The 17,334-nt window shown below is 39.6% G+C and overlaps 1 pseudogene; it reads right to left on the bottom strand.

Annotated features, from left to right (window-relative positions):
• Positions 1-17,334, bottom strand: part of LOC114908550 — a 64,708-nt pseudogene that overhangs the window by 8,718 nt on the left and 38,656 nt on the right.

The raw sequence follows: 17,334 nt of genomic DNA, 5'->3' as shown, positions 1-17,334 counted from the left end.
AAGGTAGCTGACATAGGTAAATATATAGACAAATCCAGAATACTGTCACAATGTAGAGGTGGTGAATAAACCACTATTACTTCTAGTATAGAAGTTAAAAGACAAAATCGACAAAACTTTAGCTAGACTAAGAAGAAAAGAGAGAAGATGCAATAAATAAAATAACAAGTCAAGAAGAGATGTTAAAGCCAATACCAGCGAAATACAAAAAAAAAAAGAAGAGGCTACTAAGAACAACCATCTACCAACAAATTGGATAACCTACATGAATATATTTCTAGAAACGCACAACCTGTTAGGATTAATTCATGAAGAAATAGAAAATCTGACTAACCAATAATGATAAGGTTGTCAAATCAGTAATAAAAAATCCTAACAACAAAAAAAAGTCCAGAATCAGATGGTTTCACTGGTGATTCTACAAACACTTAAGGATCGGCAAGCATTGCCAATCCTTCTCAAAATCTTTTGAACTTACATAAATCAATAAATGTGATTCACTACATTAAAAGAATGAAGAGTAAAAATCATATGATCATCTCAATAGATGCAGAAAAAAACATCTGACAGAACTCGAAATTCTTCCATGATAAAAGCACTTCTATAGTACTTAACTCAACAGTAAAAGCCATATACGACAAGCCCACAGCTAACATCATACTCACAGTTGAACAGTTGGAAGCTTTTACCCTAAGATCAGAAACAATATGATTGGGCTTCCCTGGTGGCGCAGTGGATAAGAATCTGCCTGCCAATGCAGGGGACACAGGGATCCCTGGTCTGGGAAGATCCCACATGCCGCAGCACAACTAAGCTTGTGCACCACAACCACTGAGCCTGCGCTCTAGAGCCCGTGAGCCACAACTACTGAAGCCCACGCGCCTAGAACCCGTGCTCCACAACAAGACAATGCACTGCAATGAGAGGCTTGCGCACCGCAACAAAGAGTAGCTCCCGCTCGCCACAACTAGAGAAAGCCTATGTGCATCAACAAAGACCCAACGCAGCCAAAAATAAATAAATAAATAAATAAATAAAAATTTTTAAAAATTAAAAAAAAAAAGAAACAATATGATTGTGCCCACTCTTATCACTCCTATTAAACATAGTACTGGAAGTCCTAGCCAGAGCAATCACACAAGAAAAATAAATAAAAGGTATCCAAAGGAAAAGAAAAAAGTCAAAAAGTCTTTTTGCAGATGCACAAAACCCTAAGGACTCAAGTAAAAACTGATAGGACTAATCAATGAACTCAGTAAAGGTGCAGGATACAAAATCAATATACAAGAATCATCTGTGTTTCTATAGATTATCAACAAGCTCTATGGAAAAAATTAAGCAAATTAATCAATCCCATTTTAAACAGCAACAAAAACAATAGAATACTTAGGAATAAATTTAACCAAGGAAGGAAAAACTCAAGACGATGTGGTAGATATACACAATGGAATACTACTCAGCCGTAAAAAAAAGAACGAAATAATGCCATTTGCAGCAACATGGATGCAACTAGAGATTTTCATACTAAGTGAAGTAAGTCAGAAAGAGAAAGACAAATATCATATGATATCACTTATATGGGGAATCTGAAATATGATACAAATGAACCTATCTACAAAACAGAAACAGACTCAAAGACATAGAGAATAACTTGTGGTTGCCAAGGGGGAGGGAGTGAGGGAAAGGGATGGACTGGGAGTTTGGGGTTGGTAGATGCGAACTATTACATTTAGAATGGATAAACAACAAGGTCCTAACGTATAGCACAGGGAACTATATTGAATATCCTGTGGTAAACCATAATGGAAAAAAATATTAAAAATGAATGTAAAAAAAGAGAGAGAAAGCTCTGTACAATGTTCTTTCACAAGACATTGATGAAATAAAGAAGGCACAAATAAATGGAAAGATACATACTGTTCACAGATCAATCTTAGTATTGTTAATATGTCCTTATTACCCAAAGACATCTATAGATTCAATATAATTTCCACCAAAATTCTAACGGCATTTTTTAAAGAAATATAAAAAACAATCCTAATATTTATATGGACGACCCCAAATACCCAAAGAAGTCCTGAGAATGAAGAAAGAAGCTAAATGCATTAAATTTTCTGTCTTCAAATTATATCACAAAGCTAAAAAAAAAAGTCAACACAGTAGTATACTGGCATAAAAACAGACATATAGACCAATGAACAGAATTGAAAGCCCAGAAATAAACCCACACATATACTATCAACTAATATTTGACAAGGGAGTCAAGAATACTCATTGGGGAAAGGACAGTCTCTTCAATAAGTGGTGCTGGGAAAACTGGATGTCCTAAAGTAGAAGAATGAAACAGGACCCCTATCTTACAGCACTCAGAAACGTTAACTCTAAATGGATTAGAGACTTAAATGTATGACCTGAAACAATAAAACTCCAAGAAGAAAACTCAGGGAAAAGACTTCTTGACATTGGTCTTGGCAATGATTTTTTTTTAATATAACAACAAAAGCACAAGCAATAAAAGCAAAAATAAACAAGGGGACTATATCAAACTAAAAAGCTTTTCTGCAGAGCAAGATAAAATGATCAACAAAATGAAATGGCAACCTACAAACGGAGAGAAAATGTTTGCAAATCATATATCTGATAAGAGGTTAATATCAAAAATATTTATTTAAAGAAACCATTACAACTTAATAGGAAAAAATAATCTGGTTAAAAACAGGCAGAGGAACTGAACAGACATTTTTCCAAAGACATACAGATGGCCAACATGTACATTAAAAAAAGTACTCAAAATCACTAATCATCAGGGAAATGCAAATCAAAACCATAATGAGACATCACCTCATACCTGTTAGAATGACTGTCATCAAAAAGTAAAAAGATAACAAATGTTGGATAGGATGTGGAGAAAAAAGAACACTTGTGCACTGTTGGTATGAATGTAAACTGGTACAGCCAATTTGTAACACAGTATGGAGGTGCCTCCACATATTAAAAATAGAACTACCGTATTATCCAGGATTCCTACTGCTGGGTATATATCTGAAGGAAATGAAAACTGGATATCAAAGAGATTCCTGTGCTCTCATGTTTACTGCAGCATTATTCACAATATCCAACATGTGGAAACAACCTATCTGTCCATAACATGATGGAAGAAATTTTCACATACTGAGGTATGGAGAAGTCATTCTGGCTTATACATGATATGGCTTAAATTTTATGCTGTCTAGAACAGCCGTTTTGTGGCCTTAAACATGCATTGTACACCTGCTTTAACCATTAAAGAAGAGAATGCATTTATAAACTAAAATGGAGTAACTGTGGTTCAGGCATTCAAAATGGGGCTGGCTGGGTGGCCATGGTGGACGTGGTTTCAGACACATTCCTGCATTACTGAGAACATGAATTTTCCGAAGTGTATCAGACGCAAGGACACCATCAACCATTCTCTACAAAATATCTGCTGACAGCTGCCACCGGCAACCTTATGGTCTCAAGGTCTCCCTTGTAACTGTGCAACCATTTCAGACCCAAACCAATACCTCCTTAACAAGAACCCCTACTTCTTGCCACCTTCAATTATAGTTCTTGACAAACAACCTACGTATTTTGTGGGTTTTGCCTTTATAAATCTCCCCCATTTTGTAGTCTGGCAGAACTCAATTCAACTGCTTCTTGAATCTGTGTCTCCCAGGCTATAATCCTCAGTTTGGCTCAAATAAAATTATTTTCTATTCCTATTATTATTTCCACTGACAAACAGATGAATGTTTTTCACTTATATCCGTCTGATTCATGAACAATATGGGAGTTCGGGGCATTGACCCCGTGCACAGGCAAAACTCCATGCATAACTTTACAGTCAGTCTTCCATATCCACAATTTCACATCTGATGATTCAACCAACCACAGAACGTGTAGTACTGTACTACATATTTATTTTTTTAAATCCGCATGTAAGTGGACCCACACATTTCAAACCCATGCTGTTCAAGGGTCAAATATATATACACACACAATGGAATATCACTCAGCCATGAGAAAGGAGGGAATCCTTGCATTTGCAACGACATGGATGGCTCTTGAGGGCATTATGCTGAGTGAAATGAGTCACATAGAAAAAGGCAAATACCATAAGATTTCACTTATATGTGGAATCTAAAAAAAGCCAAACTCAAAGAAACGAAGAGTAGAAGGGTGGTTTTCAGGGGCTGGCGAGTGTGGGAAATGGGGAGATATTGGTCAAAGAGTACAAACTTCCAGTTAGATTATGAATAAATTCTGGGGAGCTAATGTGCAGAACTGTGATTTCAGTTAACATTATTGTATAATATACCTGCAAGTTGCCAAGGGAGTAGATCTTAAATGTTTCCCAAAGAAATGGTAATTATGTAGTCTGATGGAGCTGTTAGACAATGCAATGGTGGTAATCATATTGCAATATCTGAGCATGTCAAATCAATAAGCTGTATATCTTATACTAACACAATGTTGTATATCAACTGTATCTCAGTAAAGCTGAGGGGAAAATATTGAGTGTAAATCACATCCTTTCAAGAAAGTCGATTTTTTTTTTTAACCTGGATATGTAGGTGTAGTTACAGCTACAGTGCAGGGAAAATGTGTGCTCCAGCAGAAAACTATACTATACCTCACCGCTGTGCTTTATCTGACTGTGATTTTATTGGAGATGTCTGTAATAATTTGTAAATTATCAATACCTAATAGCAGTACAAAATAATTCTTGCCTATAGACATACAAGCTCTGTTCTGTCCAGTAGAGGTTCAATTGACTTTCCCACCTAGTTCTGTCTTCATTTGCACATTCATGTCAACATTCCTCTACTCTAAGTAAGTCTGTACTTTTTTACCCTTCTCCCTTGAACAGACAGTAACACCTTATTACAACAGGTTGTAACGGATTTCCTCATTAATGAATTAAATATCTTTAGCTTGTGTTCACTTAAAAAAAGAAGAAGAAATAAAAATGATCAACAATGACCATGAAAAGATGGTCAACGTCACTAATCATCATGTTTTGTACTGGTCTCAGCCTATCAATAACCAACAGTGTGGTTGGACCAGACCTTGTGATTCTTATTATGACTGCAAGAAGTCCTTCAGCAAAAACCATCAGGAAACTTTGAAAAATAGAACTTTATTACCCACAAGACCTGGGAATTGCCAGCACACCTGGGAACACAGTGTGAGGTTGTGAGTGGGGTGAGAGACAGACTCACACAGGGCCTGGGGTTCTGCTCTCACTGGGGTAAAGTGCGGGGGCATAGGGTTTCAATGGCTCACTATTGGTGAATTTAGAACATAAAGAGTGGGAATACAAAAGACTAGAAGAGACAAAAACAAGTAGCCCAAATGGTCAGTAACTGAAATCAACCAAGAACAAACGAGGCTCAGTAGGGGGAGCTCTTCATCTAGCCCTGTGGCTGGCATATGTTTATTTGAAGCCTTCTTTGAAGGGGATGCTGCTTTGAAATGGATGCCTTAAGCAATCATAGCCTACATCAGGTACTTGCATTACAAAAAAAGAAAAAAAACTGTCTGGGTTTAAACTACACATTAGAAAATTCAAATCAAAAGCAAAGAGTTAAAAAAAAAAAAAAGCAAAGAGTTATCACCTCACATCTGTTGGGATGGCCATTATCAAAAAAAAAGAAAGAAAGAAAGAAAGAAAGGGAGGAAGGAGGGAGGGAGGGAGAGTGGAAGAAAAAAAGGAAGAAAATAACAAGTGTTGATGAGGGAGTTGAGAAACTGAACCCTTGTATATAGTTGATAGAATGTTAAATGATTTACTATGAAAAGCAGTATGGAGGTTCCTCAAACAATAAAAAGAGAATTACTATATTACCCAGCAATATCCTTCTGAGTTTTTATCCAAAACAGCTGAATCAGATCTCAAAGAGATATCTGCATTCCCTTGTTGACAATAGCCAAGAGATGGAAACAACCTAAATGTCCATCAACGATTACGGATAAAGAAATGTGGGAGGAGACTGGCAAAGATGGCAGAGAAGGAAGACCCTGAGTTCACCTCCCCTCATGGGCATACCAAAGTTACATCTATTCACGGAACAACCATTGATGAAAAAGACCAGAACCTACCACAAAGAATCGTCAAGAACTAAATATATAAAGGAACCACAAAGAGATGGGTAGGAGGGGTGGTGTCACGGTATAGTGAAGTACCATATCCCCACGTAGGTGACCCCCCCAACGGGAGAATAATTACAATTGCAGAGGTTCTCCCCAAGGAGTGAGGTGTCTGAGCCCCACACTGGGCTCCCAGGCCTGATGGTCCTGCAACAGGAAGATGTGCCTCCAGAACATTTGGCTTTGAAGGCCAGCGGGCTTACTTTCAGTAGTCCCAGGGGGCTGAGGGAAATAGAGACTCCACTCATAAAAGGCACACACAGAATTTCACATCCTCTGGGACCCAGGGTAGAAACAGTAACTTGAAAGGAGCCTGGGTCAGAAATACCCGCTGATATTGGAGAGTCTCCCAGAGAGGCAGGAGGCAACTGGAGCTCACCCTGGGGGCATAAACATTGGCAGCAGCCATTTTGGAGAGCTCATTCTGCCACATGGACACTGGTGCTGTCAAGTGCCATTTTGGAATCCTCCCTCTGCCCAACAGTCTGTAGGCACCAGTACTTGCCTAAGGCCAAGCAACTAAGCGGGTGGGGACACAGCCTTACCCACCAGCAGAGAGGTTGCCTTAAGATCCTCTGACCTCACAGCCACCCCTGCACACAGCCCTGCCCACCAGAGGACTGGAACCCAGCTCCAAACAGCACTGCACAGGCGCAGACCCAGAACCTCCAGGGCCCTGAGCCAGAGAACCAAGGACTCAGCTCAAAACACCCACTGGTCAGGCACCAGTCCCAGAATCCCCAGCTCTGCCCACCAGCAAGCCTGCTCTCGCCTCAGGACAAGCCTCACCCACCAGCAGGTAGGTAAGAACCCCAGGAGAATGACAGCCCCGCAGCATGCAGACCCAGTCCACACAGCAGTAGGCTAGCCCTGGGACCAGCTGGGCCCCTGCCTTGTCAACCAGTAAGCCTGCCCTAGCCTTGGGACCAGCCTCACATACCATGAGTGGACACCAGTCACAGGACCACCACAGGCCCACAATCTGCAAATCCAGCCCAACCATTAGCAGGCCAGCACCAACCGAGACCTACTGGACCTCAGACCTGCCCACCAGTTAGCCTACGCTAGGTTCAGCACCAGCCTCACCCACCAGAGGGCAGAGGCCCAGCCCCAGAACAATGATAGTCCTGCAGGCTGCACACCCAACCCACCCATCAAAAGGCCAGCACCTGCCCTGGGACTCACTGGGCCCCAGCCCTGACAAACAGCAGGCCAACACAAGCTTCTGGACACCCCAGAACCCACAGCCTGCTCTGTCAGGAACCAGCCCCACCTATCAGTGGTCCCATACCAGCTGTGGGAATAACCTGACTAGGGCCAACCAAGCCTACCAGGTTGCCTACAGTACTCAGCCCACCACAACAGAAGGACCAACACAGCCCACATAGGGGGAAATCCTGAGGAATATAGCTCTAATGATGAGAGGGGAGTGTGCTGCTGGGACACACTGGACATCTCCCACAAAAGGCCATTTCTCCAAGGTCAGGAACTATAACCAACCTAGCAGATACACAGAAATAAAAACAGCAAGTTAGAAAAAATGAGGTGACAGAAGAACATGTTCCAAATGATGGAAAAAGATAAAACCACAGAAGAAGAACTAAGTGAAGTAGAGATATGTAATCTATTCAAGAAAGAGTTCAGGGTAATGATTGTTAAGATGATCAAAGAACTTGGGAGAAGAATGGATACACAGAGCAAGAAGTTAGTAGTTTTTAACAAAGAGTTGGAAAATATAAAGAACAACCAAACAGAGATGAAGAATATAATAAATGACATGAAAAATACACTAGAAAGAATCAAGAATAGACTAAATGAAAGAGAGGAATGGATCAGTGAGGTGGAAGACAAAGTAGTAGAAATCACTGACAATGAACAGAAAAAAGAAAAAAGAATGAAAAGAAATGAAGACAGTTTAAGAGATCTCTGACACCAACAATCATACTAACACTCACATTATAGCAGTTCCAGAAGAAGAAGAGAGAGATAAAGGGGCAGAGAACATATTTGAAGACATGATAGCTGAAAACTTCCCTAACCTGGGATCAGTAACAGACATCCAAGTCCAGGAAGCACAGAGTCCTGAACAGGTCAACCCAAAGAGGAACAAACCAAGATACATTGTAATTAAAATGTCAAAAATTAAACATAAAGAGAGAAGATTAAAAGCAGCAAGGGAAAAGTAACAAGTTACACACAAGGGAACTCTCATAACACTATTAGTTGACTTTTCAATAGAAACTGCAGGCAAGAAGAAAGCGGCATGATAAATTTAAAGTTAAAAAGAAAAAAAAGTGATGAAGAGAAAAGCTGACGAGCTTCCCTGGTGGCGCAGTGGTTGAGAGTCCACCTGCCGATGCAGGGGACACGGGTTCGTGCCCCAGTCTGGGAAGATCCCACATGCCGCAGAGTGGCTGGGCCCATGAGCCATGGCCGCTGAGCCTGCACGTCCAGAGCCTGTGCTCCGCAACGGGAGAGGCCACAACAGTGAGAGGCCCGCGTACTGCAAAAAAAAAAAAAAAAAAAAGAAAGAAAGAAAAAAGAAAAAACTGACAACCAAGAATACTCTACCCAGCAAGGCTCTCATTCAGATTTGATAAAGACATCAAAAATTTTACAGACAAGCAAAAGCTAAAAGACTTCAGCACCACCAAACCAGTTTACAAGAAATGTTAAAGAGACTTCTCTAAGGGAAAAGGAAAGGCCACAGCTAGAAACAGGAAAATTACAATGGAAAAAGCTCAGTGGTAAAGGTAAATATACAGTAAAGGTATTTTTAAAATAGTGCTGCATTTACAGAGAAATCATAATTGAGAAGAAATGCAATAAGATACACCTAAATGATTAAAACCCTTAGATGTCATTACTATTTGCCAGAATTGTAGGCCTGGGCCCTGGAAGTAACTCTCAGACATCTCTGTGAGGTTGAAAATATAAATATAGTCCAATTAAGTGAACACACGTGTCACTTGTTTCATGCTGCACAAGGGTCATTCCCACCCTGTTCAATTAACAAGTATTCCCTGGTGAAATGCTCTGGAATAGATAACCCACATTAATGCTACAGGAAAAACATTGTTCTCGAACTCTTTCAGGAAATGACTTAAAACTATTCTTTGTGATTTCTGAATTGAACACAAAATTCAGGATAGAGTATGATTAAAACACATTTATACCCACACTGTGTGCCCCATCATTGGTGTACACACACAACAAGCATAGATACACAAAAGTTCCCTTGGCTGTCTGTGTTCCACATCCTCCCTCCTCCATCTGAGGGGTGACAACCATGACCCCTATGAAAGATGTGGCCACCCCTGTAATGTTTCCAAGGGCATCACTGGAGAAGAGAGCCAACTGTTAAGGTCAGAGTGACAGAGCATAGCATCACCCACTGTTGGTTTTTCTCAACTCCTCTACAAGGCAGTGGGCTTCCTCTTGAACTCGGTCCTCAATGCTCCTCTTCCCCATCCCGAAATTCCGCAGGGTCATGAGGGAGAAGCGCCGGGTCTCCTCCCATATTTTCCCATTGTTGAACATGATTCCTACCGGGAGGGGAAACAGAAACTAGGGGGGAGGTGCTAGGGAAGGAGGAGTGAGCTGACACTTGGCAGCCTTTCAGGTGAACCAAGCTCTGCTGGGGGCTCTTCAAATTCCTGTTTTTATCCTCTCCACCCCCACCCATTATCAATGCTGAACATGTGCACATGCACACCTACCATGTCCCTTAGTAGCTCTTTCAAGCATTGGGACACTGCCTCTTCTAGAAAACTCCTCTCCCAGATCAATCAGAGCTTCCTTCACTGCTTCATATCCATGCAAGACCACCGTTGGCTTCATTCCAAAATACACAGTGAACACAGGGCCATAGACTTTTGAGAGCTGGGAATGGACATACATGTAATAGCAAAAGTCAATATATTGTACCTAATGCAGAATATATTATCATCCTACTATTATGTTTTTATTCTGCCACATGTAGCCTAAAATACTTCTGAATTTATTACATAAATATTATGGTGATTGTTATAGCTACCACTGATGTGTCAGGCAATGGCCCGAGTAGTTGGTACACAGATTACAATTAATCCTCATATCAGCACCTTCAGCAGGTTTATTTGCCCCACTTATAAATAAGGAAACTGAGGTTAAGGAATTCTGTTCCATTTCCAGCATCCCAGGACTACTATATAGAGGATTCAAATTTGAAGCTCTTCGTATTCACCCTCTGATCCTTGAGAAATGTACCGATCCTCAATGCCCACCTCTGGACCAACAGCCAGCTGACTGCTTCAGAATCACCTGTACAGCAGTCATTAGAATTCTGATTCTGTAGCCCTATGATGCATACTAGAATCTATATTATAAAAAATAAATTCAAATAATTTTAATGCCCAGCCTAGTTTGAGATCTGCTGGTATTACTAACACAGAAAGAAAGCAGGCATCATACAGGCAGTGCCAGGACGTGCAGCATCTCATGGAAGAAGAGTATCTTCCATGCTGCAGCATTCATAGGCTACAGACAGCAGCTCCCTGCAGAATCCAAATGAACACCATTACCATCAGTTGGACCCTGACTGATGACTACTTTCTTTCATTCACTCATGCTGGCCCTGACCCCAAGCTACTTCCTTAACATCAGGCACAATGCCCTTCTTCAGAAAAGTTCTGTTTTCATGGCCATCTGAACAAAACACGCAGCTTATATAGTACATGACTTCTGGAAGAAAATTTCGAATCACAAAACACTTCACTTACCACTTACCTTCAGTGCCAAATCATAGCAAATGGCTGTGAAACAAAGAAGGGAAGAAACAGTACAAGCTTTTGACACTTTATTGTTTTGATTCTACCATACAAACACCTACATGTTTCTCCACTCACAAAACACATTACTTTGCTCATCTATTTATGACAATGACAGGCCTGAAAAGGCAAGAAAAAGGTCAAAATTTACAGGAAGTAATTTACTTCACGCTGACCTGTTTTGACAGTGTGCCCATAACAGTATGTATGAGTTTCATCATTGGGATTAATTTACTTACCGTTTGCAAGACAGTGAAGAAGCATAAAACCTACTTACATTGATTAAGGATTTGCCGATGTCCTTAACATCTAATATCTAAGGATATTTCCAGGAATTGGGAGAGGAGTCGGGGCCAGGAGGGAGCTGCCCTTTCCCAGAGCTCTGTTTCCAGAGTGACAGGAGAAGCAGACAGGAGAGACAGAGCACAGCCGGATCCACAGAAACCTTCTCTTCTTACTCAGACAGCTGGGAGCCTGAAATCTAAAGCGTTTATGACAGTCCCTGCTAATTCAACTTGTGCCTCTCTGACAGAAACAGACCAATCAAGTACAGCTACTTTGCACTCCCATTCTGAGTAGACCTTGCCCCACTGATAAAAATAAACTTTTAGTCTTGTTTTCTCTGTGTCCAAGGACATTCTAGAGATTCTGGTTTAACTGTACTGGGATTGGGTCGAGGTATTGATAATTTTTTTAAAAAGGGGAGAGGGGAGTCCCACTGCGCAGCCAGGATTGAGAACCATTGAAATAAATAATTTGAGGCCGAAAAAAGGCTTATAACTCTGGATTCAAACAATGACCAGTTGGGGATTTATGACTCTGAGGCCAATCAGCGTCTTCTATGCCTTTTTTTATTTTGTGTTTTGTTTTTTTTAAAAAAACAAAACACAAAATGACACAGGATGGGAGAGACCACTACAATACTGATAAATGAACAAAAAATTTATATCATGAATGTAGAAAAAATTCCTATGAATCCATTAAAAAAAAGAAAACATAAATATAGGAATAAAAAAACCCTGAACATCTTCATGACACAGGAAATCCAAATGGTCAACAAACCAAATGATCAACAAAAAATCAAAATGTACTTATTACTTTTTTTCTTTGAATTTTATTTTATACAGCAGGTTCTTATTAGTTATCCATTTTATACATATTAGTGTGTATATGTCAATCCCAATCTCCCAATTCATCACACCACCCCTCCCCCACTTCCCCCCTTAGTGTCCATACGTTTGTTCTCTACATCTGTGTCTCAATTTCTGCCCTGCAAACCAGTTCATCTGTATCATTTTTCTAGGTTCCACATATATGTGTTAATATACGATATTTGTTTTTCTCTGACTTACTTCACTCTGTATGACAGTCTCTAGATTCATCCATGTCTCTACAAATGACCCAGTTTCGTTCCTTTTTATGGCTGAGTAATATTCCATTGTATATATGTGCCACATCTTCTTTATCCATTCATCTGTTGATGGACACTTAGGTTGCTTCCATGTCCTGGCTATTGTAAACAGTGCTGCAATGAACATTGGGGTGCATGTGTCTTTTTGTGTTTTTTTTTGTTTTGTTTTTTTTTTTTTAAACATCTTTATTGGGGTATAATTGCTTTACAATGGTGTGTTAGTTTCTGCTTTATAACAAAGTGAATCAGTTATACATATACATATGTTCCCATATGTCTTCCCTCTTGCGTCTCCCTCCCTCCCACTCTCCCTATCCCACCCCTCCAGGCTGTCACAAAGCACCGAGCTAATATCCCTGTGCCTTGCAGCTGCTTCCCCCTAGCTATCTACCTTACTACGTTTGTTAGTGTGTATATGTCCATGACTCTCTCTCGCCCTGTCAAAGCTCACCCTTCCCCCTCCCCATATCCTCAAGTCCGTTCTCCAGTAGGTCTGCGTCTTTATTCCTGTCTTACCCCTAGGTTCTTCATGACATTTTTTTTTTTCCCCTTAAATTCCATATATATGTGTTAGCATACGGTATTTGTCTTTTTCTTTCTGACTTACTTCACTCTGTATGACAGACTCTAGGTCTATCCATCTCATTACAAATAGCTCAATTTCATTTCTTTTTAAGGCTGAGTAATATTCCATTGTATATATGTGCCACATCTTCTTTATCCATTCATCCGATGATGGGCGCTTAGGTTGTTTCCATCTCTGGGCTATTGTAAATAGAGCTGCAATGAACATTTTGGTACATGACTCTTTTTGAATTTTGGTTTTCTCAGGGTATATGCCCAGTAGTGGGATTGCTGGGTCATATGGTAGTTCTATTTGTAGTTTTTTAAGGAACCTCCATACTGTTCTCCATAGTGGCTGAACCAATTCACATTCCCACCAGCAGTGCAAGAGTGTTCCCTTTTCTCCGCACCCTCTCCAGCATTTATTGTTTGTAGATTTTTTGATGATGGCCATTCTGACTGGTGTGAGATGATACTTCATGGTAGTTTTGATTTGCATTTCTCTAATAATTAGTGATGTTGAGCAGCGTTTCATGTGCTTCTTGGCCATCTGTATGTCTTCTTTGGAGAAATGTCTATTTAGGTCTTCTGCCCATTTTTTGATTGGATTTTTTTTTTTTTAAATATTGAGCTGCATGAGCTGTTTATGTATTTTGGAGATTAATCCTTTGTCCGTTGATTCGTTTGCAAATATTTTCTCCCATTCTGAAGGTTGCCTTTTCATCTTGTTTGTAGTTTGCTTTTCAAAAGCTTTTAAGTTTCATTAAGTTCCATTTGTTTATTTTTGTTTTTATTTCCATTACTCTAGGAGGTGGATCAAAAAAGATCTTGCTGTAATTTATGTCAAATAGTGTTCTTCCTATGTTTTCTTTTTTCTTTTTTTTTTTTTGCGGTACGCGGGCCTCTCACTGTTGTGGCCTCTCCCGTTGCGGAGCACAGGCTGCGGACGCGCAGGCTCAGCGGCCATGGCTCACGGGCCCAGCCGCTCCACGGCATGTGGGATCTTCCCAGACCAGGGCACGAACCCGTGTCCCCTGCATCGGCAGGCGGACTCTCAACCACTGCGCCACCAGAGAAGCCCTATGTTTTCCTCTAAGAGTTTTATAGTGTCCGGTCTTACATTTAGGTCTCTAATCCATTTTGAGTTTATTTTTGTGTATGGTGTTAGGAAGTGTTCTAATTTCATTCTTTTACATGTAGCTGTCCAGTTTTCCCAGCACCACTTATTGAAGAGACTGTCTTTTCTCCATTGTATATCCTTGCCTCCTTTGTCATAGATTAGTTGACCATAGGTGCGTGGGTTTATCTCTGGGCTTTCTATCCTGTTCCACTGATCTATGTTTGTTTTTGTGCCAGTACCATATTGTCTTGATTACTGTAGCTTTGTAGCATAGTCTGAAGTCAGGGAGTCTGATTCCTCCAGCTCCGTTTTTCCCCCCAAGACTGCTTTGGCTATTTGGGGTCTTATGTGTTTCCATACAAATTTTAAGATTTTTTATTTTGTTTTTTAATGTTTATCTTGTAATGTTATATCTAACACTAGGACACTTTGTCCCTGAAAATGAAAGTTTTTAAATATTTTAATGTACTGTATTAATATTACATTTGCCTATACATAATATAGTTAATGATGACATATTTAAGATCCTTTAAAAATCAGAATGGAATAACTATGGTTCAGACACCTAAAATGAAGCTACATACTCATTGTGGATGTGTTTAGACATGTTCCTGCATCACTGAGAACTTGAATTCCCAACTGTGTCAAACTCAAGGACTCCACCAGCCATTTTCAAAACAATATATGCTAACAGGTGCTTGCTACAATTTTGTATTTTCAAAGTTCCCCTCCCCCTTCACAACTATGTAACCATTTCGAACCCCAACCAATTCTTGCTTACAAGCATCCTTACATATTGTCATCTACAATTCTAATTCTTGACAAAAAATTTATGTGCCCTTGTGGTTTTCTGCCTTTATAAATTTCCCCATTTTGTAGTCTGGAAGAACACAATTTAAGTGATTCTTAGATCTGTGTCTCCTGGGCTACGGTCCTAACAAACCCCAAATAAACATCGCTTGATTTCAACCAGATCTACATTCTTGGAATTCGTGGTTAACACTAACTTAATTCAAACATCTTGAATGACCAAAGATAAAGTAATTATATAAGTAAATGTACATGACTCTTTCCTTGAAACTCCACATCTACCCCACCAAAATAAACATTGGAAGGTAGAGACTGTAATTTTGTATTTTTCAAATGAGTAAAAGGAAGATTCTGGGTAAACAGAAACATCCAGTGTCACATAGCTCATAATTAATAAAACCAGGATTTAAGCTGAGATTTTCTGATGCCCACTGTGATGCACTCTCATATATACCACACCTGCCTCAAGAACGATTTTAGAAAAACAAAACCAAACCCCAAAAATGTTACTCTGAATACACACCCAACTGATTGTTCACAAAATAACAGGCTTCACAATAAATAGATGTCCCTGAACTCCAAGGAAAAAGGGTCACAGATTCTCAGCCCCAGAGTGGGCATCATTAAGTTCCAACCAACTCCAGAAAGGTGTCTTGTTCCCTAAGTACCTAAGGAAATTAATTTTTATTACCTGCTGAGAAAGCCATGAAGTAGTCACACTTCTTAAAGTTGCCACTCTCATCCAGGAAGTGGACTGGGTCAAACACCTCTGGGTTGGGGAATTCTTTGTCATCATGTAGCAAAGAACTCAGCAATGTTACTATAGTCGTGCCCTGAAATGAAAGATGAAGATAAATGAATTATAAAGAGGTGGTGGAGCGGTAGAAATGTTACAAGTCATTTAGTCCCATCTTTTGATCTAGAGATGAGGAGTCCCAGGTCCAAAGAAGGGCAGTGGCAATTCCAGACAGACCGACCAAGTAATAAACAGGGATGAGTTTAAGACCAGTGGCAGTGATGTTACTAAAGTGTCCTCCAATAGCATTTGAAGTACTGCGTACTTGGTTACTTGGGTGCTAGATCTCTGAATCCCCTTTACTCATCACAACGTTTGGACACTGCTGTCTGTATCCCACGCTTGACTCTATTTCATCATTTCAGCTTTCTTACATCTCATTTGCGGATCATAGTTTAAAATGGAAGCCTCTGAGGGCTCTTGAAAAGTCAGATGTATTTGGAATCTGTTTATAGGGCTTTTTAAAATAGAGGTCTGATCTGATTAAAAACGGCATCTGGCAAATCCATACAGAGACAGATTAGTGGTTGTCGGGGGCTATAAGGAGTGAGGAATGGGCAATGACTGCTTAACGGGTGGTGGATTTCCTTTTGCAGTGATGAAAATGTTCTGGAACTAGATAGTAGCTATGGTTGCACAACACTGTGAATGTACTAAATTTCACTGAATTGTATACTTCAAAATAGCTAAAATGGTCATTTTTATGTTATACTTATTTTACTGCAGTAAGAAAGAAAATTTTCCCAAGAGGAAAAGTGACTTCTTGGATAATATCAACAAGTACACTAACAACCAGTGAACATTTATCTTTGGGATGATATTTGTTTCTCTTAATTTTAAAATGTGGGGGAACACTTTGTTATGGATGAATTCTAGATTAAAAAAACAAAGAGAGATGATAAAATTAGAAAAATTCTCATTTTTCAACAATTCAAGTAAAGATCATCAATTAATGCTAAAACTGTTGGATGAATTATTTGGGAAACAGTATATTCACAAGGTCTTAAAGTACCATGCCACAGATTTTTAATTAATTACCTATGAAAACAGAACCGCAGCAATGGAGAGATATGGCAGATTTCTCCTTAATAAGTGATCACCTTAGCATCACCCATAATGGGATAAGCTGACATTATATGTCTTCAACCGAAATGTGATGCAGTGGGACATACACAACATCACCTAAGTAATTTTCTTGCCAGATACACACAACTGGAATCTAATCTCAGGAAAACAATCACATAAAGCCAGACTGAGGAACATTTAATATGACAATTGTCCTGGACTCTTCGAAATTGTCAGTGTATTAAAATGAAATAAACATAGGAAAAGGAACTGTCCTTGATAACAGGGGAGTAAAGGGGCAGATAAACAAATTAAATACTTGTTCCTTGATTGGACACTAGATGCCCCCTCAAAAAAAGCTACACAAGATATTTTAGGAAAACTGAGAAAATGTAATTATAGTATATATATATATTAGAAAAAAATATTGTATAGATGATAATTCCTTTAGTGTGAATGCTTTTATTGTTATGTAGATAAAGTCCTTGTTCATTTGTCCTTAGAAGATACATACTGAAGTATTTAGGTGTTAAGTGTGATAGACAGATGACAGACAGGTAGTTACAATATAGATATATACACAATTTCA

Source organism: Monodon monoceros, unplaced genomic scaffold (assembly GCF_005190385.1).
Source record: "Monodon monoceros isolate NGI ecotype Baffin Bay Population unplaced genomic scaffold, NGI_Narwhal_1 Super_Scaffold_4, whole genome shotgun sequence".
Classification (NCBI taxonomy): Eukaryota; Metazoa; Chordata; class Mammalia; order Artiodactyla; family Monodontidae; genus Monodon; species Monodon monoceros.
The sequence above is the reverse complement of the archived record's forward strand: the minus strand, read 5'-3'. Positions and strand labels throughout refer to the sequence as shown.